An 18,739-nucleotide genomic window follows, 5' to 3' on the forward strand; every position below is an offset into this window, starting at 1 on the left:
TATAAAATCAAAATTCATGGTTGCTTCAATGTTTAGGTTAAAGGATCTTATTAAAATGTGGAGACTGTGAGGTTATGATTCATCACCCTTTAATAAACAGTGACTTGTTTTTAGAATTAAAATACTGCAACTAATTCAAAACGATTTTAAATTAATCGAATGGCAAAACTGCACAAAATCCGCAAAAATATACCTTACAATTTTATATGTTGTTATGTTTTTGCTGTTTTTCCGAATTTATATTGTTGAATTTTTATAGTGTGTACCTTCATTGATGTATAATGCTACTGGGACTTAAATTTTCTTTGGGATCAATAAAGAATCATCTACCTACCTACCTACCTTATTTAGTCATATAGAAAATTGCCTCTAAACAACCCAGCTAACACAGAACGTTCCCGTAACGTTAGATTTTGGTTCCCCTATGGTTATTTTTAGGGAACCATCCCATAACTTTATGGGAACGTTCTATTTTCGTTAAAAAAATTAGCGCTAACACCGGTTACGGAGAATTCAGTTCCCCCTGTTTCCCCTTTAACGCGCATGTGCAAAAATCATGACGTTTTTTTCAGTCGCTTCGTTGAGCGTCGGTTTATTTGGAATATGTGTTTATAGCGGTATGTTCTTTTCACATTTCATGTTGTATGTTAGGTAGTTTGTGATTAAATACATACTTTAAAGTATTGAATGAACTACTGTCAGAGGTTGTATTGCTCCACCGCAAGTCAGAGGTTTTCACACTGCTGTCTTCAGCCTTGCTGTCAATCAACTAGAATTAACGTGTCAGATTTATTTGTAAATAAATCCTAATACAGGACATGCTCTTATTCACACACTAGTTTGTTTCTTCTCGTTTTGTGGCACAAGATAAAGTTTTGGTGCAGATACAAATAAACTATATCGTACAGGACAATAAGCAGTCTGTGTTATTATTTAAGGTTACTCATCTCAGCTGCACTACCATTTACTTTCAAAAATAGTTTCATTCATGGTGATCTCTCGTTCATTTAAACTTCACAAACTGCATCCATGTGATTTTAAAATTAACAACCAGTATGTAGAACAAGTTTAACCTATAGACCAGTCCATTACACTAACAACACAGGGGGGAACACATTTACCTGGAGGCCTGGGGAATATGGTTCCCCACATGTATATCACTGTGTGTGTAATTATAAAACACTACAGTGATGCTGGTGATGTATTTACCTGTTGTTATTATGTAGAACAAGTTTAACCTATAGACCAGTCCATTACACTCACAACACAGGGGGGAACACATTTACCTGGAGGCCTGGGGAATATGGTTCCCCACATGTATATCACTGTGTGTGTAATTATAAAACACTACAGTGATGCTGGTGATGTATTTACCTGTTGTTATTATGTAGAACAAGTTTAACCTATAGACCAGTCCATTACACTCACAACACAGGGGGGAACACATTTACCTGGAGGCCTGGGGAATATGGTTCCCCACATATATATCACTGTGTGTGTAATTATAAAACACTACAGTGATGCTGGTGATGCATTTACCTGTTGTTATTATGTAGAACAAGTTTAACCTATAGACCAGTCCATTATACTAAAAACACAGGGGGGGGAACACATTTACCTGGAGACCTGGGGAATATGGTTCCCCACATGTATATCACTGTGTGATGATTCTTTTTTTTTAATGCAAACTACAGGCACACACACATTTTAAGAACAAAATATCTGTATTAGAAATTAGTGTTAAACTAAATTATGCATATATTACAATTATGCAAATATACAATAAAGAAATCCACCTCAATGCAAATTAAAACTTAAATACTTGAAAAACTAACATATTTATAGCTTAATAAAAAGATTTTTTTTTTAAACTAAATAAAATAAAATCTGACGTGCAAATTTGTTTGGGGATGGTGCCCTGAGATTGACTAGCATCACATCCATAGTGCACTCCTGCCATACGTCCAGTTTCCCCAGGAACAGTTCTGGATCCTCCACGGCCATGACCAGGATAAAGCAGTTACTAAACAGAAATGAATGATTAATTTACTATCTACTTTTTAAATAAACTAAAAGAGCAACATAAAATAAAATACAGCAACAAGCAAACTTTTTAGAAATAACGTCCCAGTTAACCTTGGTCTAATCTTCAGTACATATCGGACAATGAAGGTCTTCCTCTACTGGTGGGTTGCCAACACATGACTGGTGGTACCAAAGAAATAGTAATAATGCCTTAATTTTATTGGCTTTTTCATTGCACCATGCTATTATATATGTCCTTGACTTTCCCTCTGGGATTAATAAAGTGATCTATCTATTATAGCCTGTGATGGATGTGACAGATGGTACCACCAGTCATGTGTTGGCAACCCACCAGTAGAGGAAGACCTTCATTGTCCGGCATGTACTGAAGATTAGACCAAGGTTAACTGGGACGTTATTTCTAAAAAGTTTGCTTGTTGCTGTATTTTATTTTATGTTGCTCTTTTAGTTTATTTAAAAAGTAGATAGTAAATTAATCATTCATTTCTGTTTAGTAACTGCTTTATCCTGGTCATGGCCGTGGAGGATCCAGAACTGTTCCTGGGGAAACTGGACGTATGGCAGGAGTGCACCATGGATGTGATGCTAGTCAATCCCAGGGCACCATCCCAGATTTTATTTTATTTCGTTTAAAAATATATATATTTCTATTAAGCTATAAATATGTATTTAAGTTTTAATTTGCATTGAGGTGGATTTCTTTATTATATATTTGCATAATTGTAATATATGCATAATTTAGTTTAACACTCATTTCTAATACAGATATTTTGTTCTTAAAATGTGTGTGTGCCTGTAGTTTGCATTAAAAAAAAAAAAAAAGAATAATCACACGGTAATATACATGTGGGGAAACATATTCCCCAGGTCTCCAGGTAAATGTGTTCCCCCCCCTGTGTTTTTAGTATAATGGACTGATTTATAGATTAAACTTGTTCTACATAATAACAACAGGTAAATACATCACCAGCATCACTGTAGTGTTTTATAATTACACACACAGTAATAAACATGTGGGGAACCATATTCCCCAGGTCTCCAGGTAAATGTGTTCCCCCCTGTGTTGTTAGTATAATGGACTGATCTATAGGTTAAACTTGTTCTACATAATAACAACAGGTAAATACATCACCAGCATCACTGTAGAGTTTTATAATTACACACACGGTAATATACATGTGGGGAAACATATTCCCCAGGTCTCCAGGTAAATGTGTTCCCCCCCCTGTGTTTTTAGTATAATGGACTGATTTATAGATTAAACTTGTTCTACATAATAACAACAGGTAAATACATCACCAGCATCACTGTAGTGTTTTATAATTACACACACAGTGATATACATGTGGGGAACCATTTTTTCCAGGTCTCCAGGTAAATGTGTTCCCCCCTGTGTTGTTAGTGTAATGGACTGGTCTATAGGTTAAACTTGTTCTACATACTGTTTGTTAATTTTAAATCACATGGATGCAGTTTGTGAAGTTTAAATGAACGAGAGATCACCATGAATGAAACTATTCTTGAAAGTAAATGGTAGTGCAGCTGAGATGAATAACCTTAAACTAGTGTGTGAATAAGAGCATGTCCTGTATTAGGATTTATTTACAAAAAAATCTGACACGTTAATTCTAGTTGATTGACAGCAAGGCTGAAGACAGCAGTGTGAAAACCTCTGACTTGCGGTGGAGCAATACAACCTCTGACAGTAGTTCATTCAATACTGTAAAGTATGTATTTAATCACAAACTACCTAACATACAACATGAAATGTGAAAAGAACATACCGCTATAAATACATATTCCAAATAAACCGACGCTCAACGAAGCGACTGAAAAAAACGTCATGATTTTTGCACATGCGCGTTAAAGGGGAAACAGGGGGAACTGAATTCTCCGTAACACCTGAACGTTCCGGGAACTATGAAACCTAACGTTCTCTCATGGTTTTATGAAAACTAACAGAGAACGTTATCTAAAAGTTGCCTTAAGATTTTCTTTCTTATGTGTTTAAAGTAACGTTCCAGTAACGTTCCCGGAAGGTTTTCTTATGATCTTTAAAGTTTTTTGGTAGGAACTTACCAAAAAAACAGCCTTTTGCTTGGGACGGTCCATGTAGATCAACCTTTACTTACAAGTACCAACTATAAAACTATGAAACCTAACGTTCTCTCATGGTTTTATGAGAACTAACAGAGAACGTTAGGTAAAGCTTGTATAAGGTTTTATTTCTTATGTGTATAAAGTATCGTTCCAGTAACGTTCCCGGAAGGTTTCTAAGTTAACCCAGCTAGCACAATCATCTGGCCCAGTTCCCACTTTTCTATCGGCACAGTCGGCCGAGTGTCAGAATCGGCCAGAATCAATGTAGCCAGATCCGGCCCAATTGTTACCACAGCTGGGTTTGGCTGGTGCTCGTAGAAACGCGTGCGCGCCGACGCTGGTTGTCCGGCTGTGGCCCAGCGTCCAGTCTCTGATTCAGCGGCGGCAGAACGAGCGTCACCATAGCAACAGTGCAACGCGAGCCGTTGAAGAAGAGGAATCGTTCGTTCGTGTGAGGTAAATAAACATTTAATCTTAACAACTTTTTACTTAGTAAAATGTAAGCAGAAAGTATATTAATGAGTTTTGGATTAAGATAGAGAACAATTTGGAAATGGAAACTGTTTATGGTAATGTTATCTAGTGAGTTTCAGGTTAACTGGTAGTCTGAACTGAAACACTTCAGGTAACGTTAGCTAAAAGGCTAACAGTTTCTAGCATTAGACAACAGCTGCTAAATAATTAAAGTTCATTGAATACTGTGGATAACGTAAACTTAAAAGCTACAATAAGCAACAAGAACAACAACAATAATAATAGTAATACAATAATAAGCAACAGACGACCTACCATCTCTGACTACATCCACAAGGTGGACCAACAAAGCAGGTGTGTATAATTTAAGAGTGGACAGTGAGTGGACACGGTATTTGAAAACTCCAGCAGCGATGCTGTGTCTGATCCACTCATACCAGCACAACACACAGTAACACACCACCAACCACGTCAGTGTCACTGCAGTGCTGAGAATGATCCACCACCTAAATAATACCTGCTCTGAGGTGGTCCTGACTATTGAAGAACAGGGTAAAAGGGGGCTAACAAAGTATGCTGAGTAACTGATGGACGACAGTGGAACTGTAGAGCTACAAAGTGCACCTATAGATAGATAACTTTATTAATCCCAAAGGGAAAATCAGTAAATGGTTAGTAAACTATATGGTTAGTGGAGCTGATAGAAAAAGAGTATACATACAAAGAGGTGGTTTTAATGTTATGGCTGATCGTATATAATTTTATAACCCAAAGATTGTCCCTTGTATTTTTTGTAGATATTCAAGTGTCCACTTTTCAAGAGCCACATTTGCTTATTCACCTCTCATACATGAGTAAAAACTATGAACACTACTCTGCAGCATCTAACAGCCGGTGTAGATCATCAGCCAAGGTCACAAGATCCAGCAAGAAGGTTCTGGGTTCGATCCCCAGGTGGGGCGGTCTGGGTTATTTCTGTGTTGTTTGCATGTTCTCCCCATGTCCGCGTAGGTTTCATCCGGGTGCTCCGGCTCCCTCCCACAGTCCAAAGACATGCAAGTGAGGTGAATTGGAGACACTAAATTGTTCATGACTGTGTTTGATATAACCTTGAGAACTGATGAATCTTGTGTTATGAGTAACTACCGTTCCTGTCATGAATGTAACCAAAGTGTAAAACATGACGTTAAAATCCTAATAAACAAACAAACAGTACTTCTTTATAATGTATATATATACAGTGTATCACAAAAGTGAGTACACCCCTCACATTTCTGCAAATATTTCATTATATCTTTTCATGGGACAACACTATAGACATGAAACTTGGATATAACTTAGAGTAGTCAGTGTACAGCTTGTATAGCAGTGTAGATTTACTGTCTTCTGAAAATAACTCAACACACAGCCATTAATGTCTAAATAGCTGGCAACATAAGTGAGTACACCCCACAGTGAACATGTCCAAATTGTGCCCAAATGTGCCGTTGTCCCTCCCTGGTGTCATGTGTCAAGGTCCCAGGTGTAAATGGGGAGCAGGGCTGTTAAATTTGGTGTTTTGGGTACAATTCTCTCATACTGGCCACTGGATATTCAACATGGCACCTCATGGCAAAGAACTCTCTGAGGATGTAAGAAATAGAATTGTTGCTCTCCACAAAGATGGCCTGGGCTATAAGAAGATTGCTAACACCCTGAAACTGAGCTACAGCATGGTGGCCAAGGTCATACAGCGGTTATCCAGGACAGGTTCCACTCGGAACAGGCTTCGCCAGGGTCGACCAAAGAAGTTGAGTCCACGTGTTCGGCGTCATATCCAGAGGTTGGCTTTAAAAAATAGACACATGAGTGCTGCCAGCATTGCTGCAGAGGTTGAAGACGTGGGAGGTCAGCCTGTCAGTGCTCAGACCATACGCCGCACACTGCATCAACTCGGTCTGCATGGTCGTCATCCCAGAAGGAAGCTGACGCACAAGAAAGCCCGCAAACAGTTTGCTGAAGACAAGCAGTCCAAGAACATGGATTACTGGAATGCCCTGTGGTCTGACAAGACCAAGATAAACTTGTTTGGCTCAGATGGTGTCCAGCATGTGTGGCGGCGCCCTGGTGAGAAGTACCAAGACAACTGTATCTTGCCTACAGTCAAGCATGGTGGTGGTAGCATCATGGTCTTGAGTGGAAGAGGATTCCAGTAGCAACCTGTGCAGCTCTGGTGAATTCCATGCCCAGGAGGGTTAAGGCAGTGCTGGATAATAATGGTGGTCACACAAAATATTGACACTTTGGGCACAATTTGGACATGTTCACTGTGGGGTGTACTCACTTATGTTGCCAGCCATTTAGACATTAATGGCTGTGTGTTGAGTTATTTTCAGAAGACAGTAAATCTACACTGCTATACAAGCTGTACACTGACTACTCTAAGTTATATCCAAGTTTCATTTCTATAGTGTTGTCCCATGAAAAGATATAATAAAATATTTGCAGAAATGTGAGGGGTGTACTCACTTTTGTGATACACTGTATATATAGTTTACTTTTATAATTATTATTCTTATATGCAATTATATGTTATTTTCTATATATAGTATTCATATAGCTGTCATTTTGGTTCACTTTTGTAATTGGTCTTATTTATAATATTCTGATTATTATTATTATACTACTTGCTGCAATTATCTTAATAAAATACTTTCTACTGCACAATCTGTAGTTAATCTGTAGCATAAATCTACTATTTTATCTATGAGGATGTGAAAGGAGAAGAAAACGGTAAATAAATAGTATCGTAGTGTTTTGGGGGCAATTCCGGCCCAGTTATGGGAGAGTCAGCGGAGATCTGGCACCCGGATTTGGGCCAGTGTATTTGGCCCGATTCTGGGCAGTCATTTAAAAAGAGTCAGAGCCGACACGGGCTGCCGGTGTTACCGGAGTGTTATTGCAAGGTTGTCTAAAGTTTTCAATAATTTAAAGGTTAGTACAAGGTTCCCTTAAGGTTTCAATAATTTTAAGGTTACGGGAACGTTAGGGGAACGTTCCCACAACTATAATGCACAACCAAACGGGAACGTTCTATTTCCGTAAAGAAAACTTTCCTGGGGAACCAAAGGGCAACCAAAATGATCTGTTCCCAGAACGTTCTGGGAACCAAAAACTAACGTTCCCGGAACGTTCTGGGAACCAAAAATTGTTAGCTGGGAACAAGGAGTTTCAAAGTTGTTTAAACGTTAACACCCATAATTGGTTTTACAAAAATTCGACAATCTTACTGAGTGTCTGATGTAAGAATGTTTTGAAGCATTAACAAACAGTAAGTAAGTAAGTAAAATTTATTTATATAGCACTTTTCACAGATAAGAATCACAAAGTGCTTTACAAAAACATTACATGACATAAAATATATACACAGGTGTATTGAGCGCAATTTGCCACCAGATGTCACTGAAATGTGACATTTAAAACATTTTCTCTAAACAATTTCGGTCTTCTAAAGGCCACGTTCTTGTTAACCACATATTTTTCAATGTACTTTATTAAATTAAGGCTAAGATTTTTATACAAACATTACTGATCATTTGTTATATTCATCTGTACTAGAGGAGAATATACAATACAAAAAACCAACAAAGTGCATCTTTATAATAAGCGCTTCTTAACATACATTTAACAGGGAATCAATGCTACCTGTAACACTTTACCCCTTTCATTAATTGTTCAGGACCACCCGACTTAACAAACAGACTCTACACAAACACACACAGACACTACACAAACAGACACTACACAATCACACACAGACACTACACAAACATACACTACACAAACAAAGAGACACTACACAAACACACACAGACACTACACAAACACACTACACAAACACACTACACAAACAGACACTACACGAACACACACAGACCCTACACAAACACACTACACAAACAAACAGACACTACACGAACACACACAGACACTACACAAACAAACAAACACAGACACTACACAAACACACACAGACACTACACAAACACACACAGTCAATGCACCTTAGGACCAGCCTTCCCTTAAATCAATCAACATCAACAAAATTAAAAAAGCTCTTCAAAAGAAAAGTACTTTAGTTATTGGAGAATCCAAACACAGAGTAAATGCGGTGTTATTCGGCCCTAAATGAGTACAGTGACTGACATCAAACACAGAACCACACTGACTAAGTACAGACTCTGTGCTCACAAGCTGGCCATCGAGACCAGACGCTACAAGAACTCCTGGCTCCCCACAGAACAAAGAGTGTGTACACAGTGCAACACCAACACCACAGAGACTGAGCTGCACTTCTTTACTGAGTGTCCAAAATACACTCACATACGGGAGGTGTAATACAAAAAATTTCAGAAACGTCACCCCTAAATTCTGCTCCCTTCACCAACAGCCAAAAACTGATCATCATGCTGGGAGAGGAGAAGGAGAGCAGCACTGTAGCAGCTCAGTACGTATCTGACTGCAACGGTTGGAGAGACACGGACTGATCCACCCAAACACAGAACAGCCCCGATGGACACGGACTGATCCACCCAAACAGAGAACAGCCCTGATGGACACGGACTGATCCACTCAAACACAGAACAGCTCTGATGGACACGGACTGATCTAAACAAACACAAAACAGCCCTGATGGACACGGACTGATCCACCCAAACACAGAACAGTCCTGATGGACACGGACTGATCCAAACAAACACAGAACAGCCCTGATGGACATGGACTGATCCACCCAAACACAGAACAGCCCTGATGGACACGGACTGATGAATCCAAACACAGAACAGCCCTGATAGACACGGACTAATCCACCCAAACACTGATGGACACGGACTGATCCACCCAAACACTGAACAGCCCCGATGGAGACGAACTGATCCAAACAAACACAGAACAGCCCCGATGGAAACGGACTGATCCACCCAAACACAGAACAGCCCTGATGGACACGGACTGATCCAAACAAACACAGAACAGCCCCGATGGACACGGACTCATCCACCCAAACACAGAACAGCCCTGATGGACATGGACTGATCCAAACAAACACAGAACAGCCCCGATGGACACAGACTGATCCACCCAAACACAGAACAGCCCCGATGGACACGGACTGATCCAAACAAACACAGAACAGCCCAGATGGACACGGACTGATCCAAACAAACACAGAACAGCCCCGATGGACACGGACTGATCCAAACAAACACAGAACAGCCCCGATGGACACGGACTGATCTAAACTAACACAGAACAGCCCAAATGGACCGACTGATCCAACCAAACACAGAACAGCCCCGATAGACACGGACTGATCCACCCAAACACAGAACAGCCCCAATGGAAACGGACTGATCCACCCAAACACAGAACAGCCCCGATGGACACTGACTGATCCACCCAAACACAGAACAGCCCCGATGGACACGGACTGATCCAAACAAACACAGAACAGACCCGATGGACACGGACTCATCCACCCAAACACAGAACAGCCCCGACGGACACGGACTGATCCAACCAAACACAGAACAGCCCAGATGGACACGGACTGATCTAAACAAACACAGAACAGCCCCGATGGACAGGGATTGATCCACCCAAACACAGAACAGCTCTGATGCACACGGACTGATCTAAACAAACACAGAACAGCCCTGATGGACACAGACTGATCCAAACAAACACAGAACAGCCCTGATGGACACAGACTGATCCAACCAAACACAGAACAGCCCCGATAGACACGGACTGATCCACCCAAACACAGAACAGCCCTAATGGACTCGGACTGATCCACCCAAACACAGAACAGCCCCGATGGACACAGACTGATCCACCCAAACACAGAACAGCCCTGATGGAAACGGACTGATCCAACCAAACACAGAACAGCTCTGATGGACACGAACTGATTCAAACAAACACAGAACAGCCCTGATGGACACAGACTGATCCACCCAAACACAGAACAGCTCTGATGGACACGGACTGATCCAAACAAACACAGAACAGCTCTGATGGACACGGACTGATCTAAACAAACACAGAACAGCCCCGATGGACACGGACTGATCCATCCAAACACAGAACAGCCCCGATGGACACGGACTGATCCACCCAAACACAGAACAGCCCTAATGGACCCACACAGAGCTAATGTGTTTTTGTTCTATTTTTATGTGTCTGATGGACACGGACTGATCCAAACAAACACAGAACAGCCCCGATGGACACGGACTGATCCAAACAAACACAGAACAGCCCTGATGTACGCGAACTGATCCACCCAAACACAGAACAGCCTTGATGGACACAGACTGATCCAAACAAACACAGAACAGCCCCGATGGACACGGACTCATCCACCCAAACACAGAACAGCCCTGATGGACACGGATTGATACACCCAAACAAAGAACAGCTCTGATGCACACGGACTGATCTAAACAAACACAGAACAGCCCTGATGGACACAGACTGATCCAAACAAACACAGAACAGCCCTGATGGACACAGACTGATCCAAACAAACACAGAACAGCCCTGATGGACACGGACTGATCTAAACAAACACAGAACAGCCCTGATGGATCGACTGATCCAACCAAACACAGAACAGCCCCGATAGACACGGACTGATCCACCCAAACACAGAACAGCCCCAATGGACTCGGACTGATCCACCCAATCACAGAACAGCCCCGATGGACACGGACTGATCCAAACAAACACAGAACAGCCCTGATGGAAACGGACTGATCCAAGCAAACACAGAACAGCCTTGATGGACACGGACTGATCCAAACAAACACAGAACAGCCCCGATGGACACGGACTCATCCACCCAAACACAGAACAGCCCTGATGGACACGGATTGATACACCCAAACAAAGAACAGCTCTGATGCACACGGACTGATCTAAACAAACACAGAACAGCCCTGATGGACACAGACTGATCCAAACAAACACAGAACAGCCCTGATGGACACAGACTGATCCAAACAAACACAGAACAGCCCTGATGGACACGGACTAATCCATCCAAACACAGAACAGCCCCGATGGACACGGACTGACCCAAACACAGAACAGCCCTAATGGACCCACACAGAGCTAATGTGTTTTTGTTCTATTTTTATGTCTGATGGACACGGACTGATCCAAACAAACACAGAACAGCCCCGATGGACACGGACTGATCCAAACAAACACAGAACAGCCCCGATGGACACGGACTGATCCACCCAAACACAGAACAGCCCCGATGGACACGGACTGATCCAAACAAACACAGAACAGCCCCGATGGACACGGACTCATCCACCCAAACACAGAACAGCCCTGATGGGCACGGACTAATCCACCCAAACACAGAACACCCCCGATGGACAAGGACTGATCTAAACAAACACAGAACAGCCCTGATGGACACGGACTGATCCACCCAAACACAGAACAGCCTTGATGGACACGGACTGATCCAAACAAACACAGAACAGCCCCGATGGACACGGACTCATCCACCCAAACACAGAACAGCCCTGATGGACATGGACTGATCCACCCAAACACAGAACAGCCCCAACGGACATGGACTGATCCACCCAAACACAGAACAGCCCTGATGGACACGGATTGATACACCCAAACAAAGAACAGCTCTGATGCACACGGACTGATCTAAACAAACACAGAACAGCCCTGATGGACACGGACTGATCCAAACAAACACAGAACAGCCCCGATGGACATGGACTGATCCACCCAAACACAGAACAGCCCCGATGGACACGGACTGATCCAAACAAACACAGAACAGCCCCGATGTACACGGACTCATCCACCCAAACACAGAACAGCCCTGATGGACACGGACTGATCCACCCAAACACAGAACAGCCCTGATGGACACGAACTGATCCACCCAAACACAGAACAGCCCCGATGGACACGGACTGATCCAAACAAACACAGAACAGCCCCGATGGACACGGATTGATCCACCAAACACAGAACAGCCCCAACGGACATGGACTGATCCACCCAAACACAGAACAGCCCCAACGGACATGGACTGATCCACCCAAACACAGAACAGCCCTGATGGACACGGACTGATCTAAACAAACACAGAACAGCCCTGATGGACACGGACTGATCTAAACAAACACAGAACAGCCCTGATGGACCGACTGATCCACCCAAACACAGAACAGCCCTGATGGACCCACACAGAGCTAATGTGTTTTTGTTCTATTTTTCCTTACTAATTCTTTCCTTGGTAATTAAGCTGTTTGGGCCAAAATAACAAACAACATATTTCAAACGTTAAGATCTATTTTTGAACAATATAGGAAGCCCCACAGTGAAGCAGGGCATCAAAAAATTAATTAATACTCATAATGTTCCTCCCCACGGAAATCTTTAGTAAAAGGCGAAAGATTTAAACGAGATGAAGAGCAACAAGAGTGTCTACTAAGCGGCCGTCGAGATCCCTACCACACCACAGACAATGAGTTTCTACATAACGGTAAGCTGACCACCAATAAAATGTACTTTTTAAACAACAACACAGTACAGCTGGTCAAATTTAGACATTATACGTATTGCATTTTCCTCTAGAAACAACAAAGATTTAAATAGTGCGAGGTTTTTTTTCCTCGTTTTATGCGCACAATGCATTATGGGAACAGTGCATAATAATTCCCATACAACGCTAGTGGAAGCCAGGGGGCAGCATTTTACAGGTCAAGCGAATATATTGATCCAATATACTGATCCAAACAAACACAGAACAGCCCTGATGTACGCGGACTGATCCACCCAAACACAGAACAGCCCCGATGGACACGGACTGATCCAAACAAACACAGAACAGCCCCGATGGACACGGACTCATCCACCCAAACACAGAACAGCCCTGATGGACACGAACTGATCCACCCAAACACAGAACAGCCCTGATGGACACGGACTGATCTAAACAAACACAGAACAGCCCCGATGGACACGGACTCATCCACCCAAACACAGAACAGCCCTGATGGACACGAACTGATCCACCCAAACACAGAACAGCCCTGATGGACACGGACTGATCTAAACAAACACAGAACAGCCCCGATGGACACGGACTGATCGAAACAAACACATAACAGCCCCGATGGACACGGACTGATCCAAACAAACACAGAACAGCCCTGATGTACGCGGACTGATCCACCCAAACACAGAACAGCCCCGATGGACACGGACTGATCCAAACAAACACAGAACAGCCCCGATGTACACGGACTCATCCACCCAAACACAGAACAGCCCTGATGGACACGGACTGATCCACCCAAACACAGAACAGCCCTGATGGACAAGGACTGATCTAAACAAACACAGAACAGCCCTGATGGACACGGACTGATCCACCCAAACACAGAACAGCCCTGATGGACACGGACTGATCCACCCAAACACAGAACAGCCCCGATGGACACGGACTGATCCAAACAAACACAGAACACCCCCGATGGACACGGATTGATCCACCCAAACACAGAACAGCCCCAACGGACATGGATTGATCCACCCAAACACAGAACAGCCCTGATGGACACGGACTGATCTAAACAAACACAGAACAGCCCTGATGGACCGACTGATCCACCCAAACACAGAACAGCCCTGATGGACCCACACAGAGCTAATGTGTTTTTGTTCTATTTTTCCTTACTAATTCTTTCCTTGGTAATAAAGCTGTTTGGGCCAAAATAACAAACAACATATTTCAAACAATAAGATCTATTTTTGAACAATATAGGAAGCCCCACAGTGAAGCAGGGCATCAAAAAATTAATTAATACTCATAATGTTCCTCCCCACGGAAATCTTTAGTAAAAGGCGAAAGATTTAAACGAGATGAAGAGAAACAAGAGTGTATACTAAGCGGCTGTCGAGATCCCTACCACACCACAGACAATGAGTTTCTACATAACGGTAAGCTGACCACCAATAAAATGTACTTTTTAAACAACAACACAGTACAGCTGGTCAAATTTAGACATTATACGTATTGCATTTTCCTCTAGAAACAACAAAGATTTAAATAGTGCGAGGTTTTTTTTCCTCGTTTTATGCGCACAATGCATTATGGGAACAGTGCATAATAATTCCCATACAACGCTGGTGGAAGCCAGGGGGCAGCATTTTACAGGTCAAGCGAATATATTGATCCAATATACTGATCCAAACAAACACAGAACAGCCCTGATGTACGCGGACTGATCCACCCAAACACAGAACAGCCCCGATGGACACGGACTGATCCAAACAAACACAGAACAGCCCCGATGGACACGGACTCATCCACCCAAACACAGAACAGCCCTGATGGACACGGACTGATCCACCCAAACACAGAACAGCCCTGATGGACACGGACTGATCTAAACAAACACAGAACAGCCCCGATGGACACGGACTGATCGAAACAAACACATAACAGCCCCGATGGACACGAACTGATCCAAACAAACACAGAACAGCCCCGATGGACACGGACTCATCCACCCAAACACAGAACAGCCCTGATGGACACGGATTGATACACCCAAACAAAGAACAGCTCTGATGCACACGGACTGATCTAAACAAACACAGAACAGCCCTGATGGACACAGACTGATCCAAACAAACACAGAACAGCCCTGATGGACACGGACTGATCCATCCAAACACAGAACAGCCCCGATGGACACGGACTGACCCAAACACAGAACAGCCCTAATGGACCCACACAGAGCTAATGTGTTTTTGTTCTATTTTTATGTCTGATGGACACGGACTGATCCAAACAAACACAGAACAGCCCTGATGTACGCGGACTGATCCACCCAAACACAGAACAGCCCCGATGGACACGGACTGATCCAAACAAACACAGAACAGCCCCGATGGACACGGACTCATCCACCCAAACACAGAACAGCCCTGATGGACACGGACTAATCCACCCAAACACAGAACACCCCCGATGGACAAGGACTGATCTAAACAAACACAGAACAGCCCTGATGGACACGGACTGATCCACCCAAACACAGAACAGCCCTGATGGACACGGACTGATCCACCCAAACACAGAACAGCCCCGATGGACACGGACTGATCCAAACAAACACAGAACACCCCCGATGGACACGGATTGATCCACCCAAACACAGAACAGCCCCAACGGACATGGATTGATCCACCCAAACACAGAACAGCCCTGATGGACATGGACTGATCCACCCAAACACAGAACAGCCCTGATGGACATGGACTGATCCACCCAAACACAGAACAGCCCTGATGGACATGGACTGATCCACCCAAACACAGAACAGCCCTGATGGACATGGACTGATCCACCCAAACACGGAACAGCCCTGATAGACCCACACAGAGCTAATGTGTTTTTGTTCTATTTGACCTTACTAATTATTTCCTTGGTTATAAAGCTGTTTGGACCAATATGACAACCAACTTATTTCAAACGTTAAAATCTATTTTTGAACAATATAGGAAGCCCCGCAGTGAAGCAGGGCATCAAAAAATTAATTAATACTCATAATGTTCCTCCCCACGGAAATCTTTAGTAAAAGGCGAAAGATTTAAACGAGATGAAGAGAAACAAGAGTGTATACTAAGCGGCTGTCGAGATCCCTACCACACCACAGACAATGAGTTTCTACATAACGGTAAGCTGACCACCAATAAAATGTACTTTTTAAACAACAACACAGTACAGCTGGTCAAATTTAGACATTATACGTATTGCATTTTCCTCTAGAAACAACAAAGATTTAAATAGTGCGAGGTTTTTTTTCCTCGTTTTATGCGCACAATGCATTATGGGAACAGTGCATAATAATTCCCATACAACGCTGGTGGAAGCCAGGGGGCAGCATTTTACAGGTCAAGCGAATATATTGCAGTCGAATAGTCAGTGGCACCTGACTAAAATCCTACCAGCCAAAGGATTAGTTTGTAATTCAGAGCAGCAAGTATCTTCTAAAACACGTTTCATGATAAAGCTAAAAGTCAGTTTTAATAAGACATTTAGTGCATCACGTGGGTACAATTGATAAACCCATGCATACCTATAGCCGTTCCAAATAGTGCATAAGTAGTTCACGATGAAAGACTGAGCAAGTAAGTAAATTAAATGTGGCATAGGCAAAGGTTATGGAATGTTCATTTATTTACTATGTATTTTTTTATTAGTTTTAGAAAGGGTGGCACAGTGGGTAGCGTTGTCGCCTCACAGCAAGGAGGGCCTGGAGGGCTGTGACTCAAACACAGCATGCAACCAAAATACCAAACATACCTTCTATAAAACATAGCGGTTGAAACAATATTATTAGATTTTATTATTATACAGAGTTATATTGTATACTGAATTGTAGAAGTCTGTTGTTTGACATGAGATCAGTCACTGTGATCTAAGAAATCTGGACTCTAATGGGTAATTACACACACACACACACACACACACACACACACACACACACACACACACACACACACACACACACACACACACACACACACACACACACACACACACACACACACACACACACACACACACACACACACACACACACACACACACACACACACACACACACACACACACAGGGCAACCCAGTGTCTCCAATTAACCTGACTGCATGTTTTTGGACTGTGGGAGGAAACTGGAGCTCACAGAAAGGACCCGGATCGCCCTGCCTGGGGATCAAACCCAGGACCTTCTTGCTTTAAGTGACAGTGCTACCCACCATGCCGCCCGGTGTGCAAAACTGCTAGACATATCCAAACAAATTGATGTCTGTAGCAAATTGTTATTCTACTGTTTATTTACTTATTAGCTGGATTCCTTTTCCCTCTTCTTTTGAATGTTGAAAAATGTGTAAATAAAGCTGGAAGTGTTTTTTGTTTGATTTTAGCCTGGAAGGCAAACAAATAAATATTTTAAAATGTAATAGGTTCTCTAGGTCTAAAGTAATTGCTGTAGACAAAACCTGTCTTTTCTTAGATACAAACAAAACTAAACTGAATGAAAACTGGTCAAAGGTTGTTTTTTATTACAAAAAAAGTTTTAATTGTGAATGTTAACATTTTTTTTAAATATTAAAAATAAATATTAAAACACTTTCTATAGTATTAATAAATGGTCATCATAAATCCTAAAAGTATAAAAAGGACAATCATATGTAGCCTATTTTAATGCCTTAGGCTTAACAAAATTATAACAAAAAATACAACTTGACTCTGATTCTGACTTTATCCAGTCAAAGTAAACATACATTTGTTATTGAAACAGATCTGACTCACACTTAACATCTTGAAGGTGAACAAATTACTGCAATCTCCAAAAAGAGAAATAATCTGCTTTCATTTACAGAACAAAACACAGAGATTTACAACGTAATCAGTAAAATACACGAAATACCGAGATGTTACCTCGTCAGGATGGCCATCAGCATCCCTCCTCTATAAATCGTTTACCATGTTTGTTTATTTCTTAGTTTTTACACATTATCTAAGTTTTTTCACCTTTGGAAACTTCCATGATGTTACACAAATATAACCGCCATTGCAGAGCTTGTTTATCATCCTTAATTCGCACATTCAATTGGCTGAGCTGCTTTTATTAAGTAACCAATCAATTTAAACTAAGCGTTAACCGTCACCGCGACTTGTGTTGGCAAATTATATGGCAGGAACAGCCACACCACGGTTTAGTTCATATTTGATGTCAATAATAATATTTTGGGGTTTATTTTCAATACAGTGATTTTATGGTGACTTAAAGTGCTTTACAATGTGAATAATACAAAGCAATGTGTGTGTAATATAAGGTAACCTAAGTGCATACATTGTAAGCTGCAGGCCTTTTATAGGTCCAGTTGCAGCTATAACAGCCTCCACAGCCTGGATGTCAGGACACAAAACTAACTAGGACTTAGACAAACTTTATTGTCATTCATTATACACAAGTGTACGCAGAACGAAATTTAAAAAAGTAGGCAAA

General features: G+C 42.1%; 1 long non-coding RNA gene and 3 other non-coding genes across 4 annotated transcripts; 1 reads left to right on the forward strand and 3 right to left on the reverse strand.

The window, feature by feature from the left end:
* The first annotated feature begins 509 nt into the window (after positions 1–509).
* LOC134320000 (uncharacterized) lies at positions 510–2,734 on the forward strand. The gene is made up of 3 exons (XR_010013596.1): positions 510–617; positions 2,327–2,427; positions 2,541–2,734. It is a non-coding gene; the product is annotated as an uncharacterized LOC134320000 (long non-coding RNA).
* Positions 2,735–13,021: 10,287 nt separating this feature from the next.
* LOC134320957 (U5 spliceosomal RNA) lies at positions 13,022–13,137 on the reverse strand. The gene has a single exon (XR_010013765.1). It is a non-coding gene; the product is annotated as a U5 spliceosomal RNA (small nuclear RNA).
* Positions 13,138–14,481: 1,344 nt separating this feature from the next.
* Positions 14,482–14,597, reverse strand: LOC134320952 (U5 spliceosomal RNA). Its single transcript, XR_010013761.1, has one exon. It is a non-coding gene; the product is annotated as a U5 spliceosomal RNA (small nuclear RNA).
* Positions 14,598–16,226: 1,629 nt separating this feature from the next.
* On the reverse strand, positions 16,227–16,342 carry LOC134320950 (U5 spliceosomal RNA). Its single transcript, XR_010013759.1, has one exon. It is a non-coding gene; the product is annotated as a U5 spliceosomal RNA (small nuclear RNA).
* Positions 16,343–18,739: the final 2,397 nt, after the last annotated feature.

This window comes from Trichomycterus rosablanca, chromosome 9 (genome assembly GCF_030014385.1).
Source record: "Trichomycterus rosablanca isolate fTriRos1 chromosome 9, fTriRos1.hap1, whole genome shotgun sequence".
Classification (NCBI taxonomy): Eukaryota; Metazoa; Chordata; class Actinopteri; order Siluriformes; family Trichomycteridae; genus Trichomycterus; species Trichomycterus rosablanca.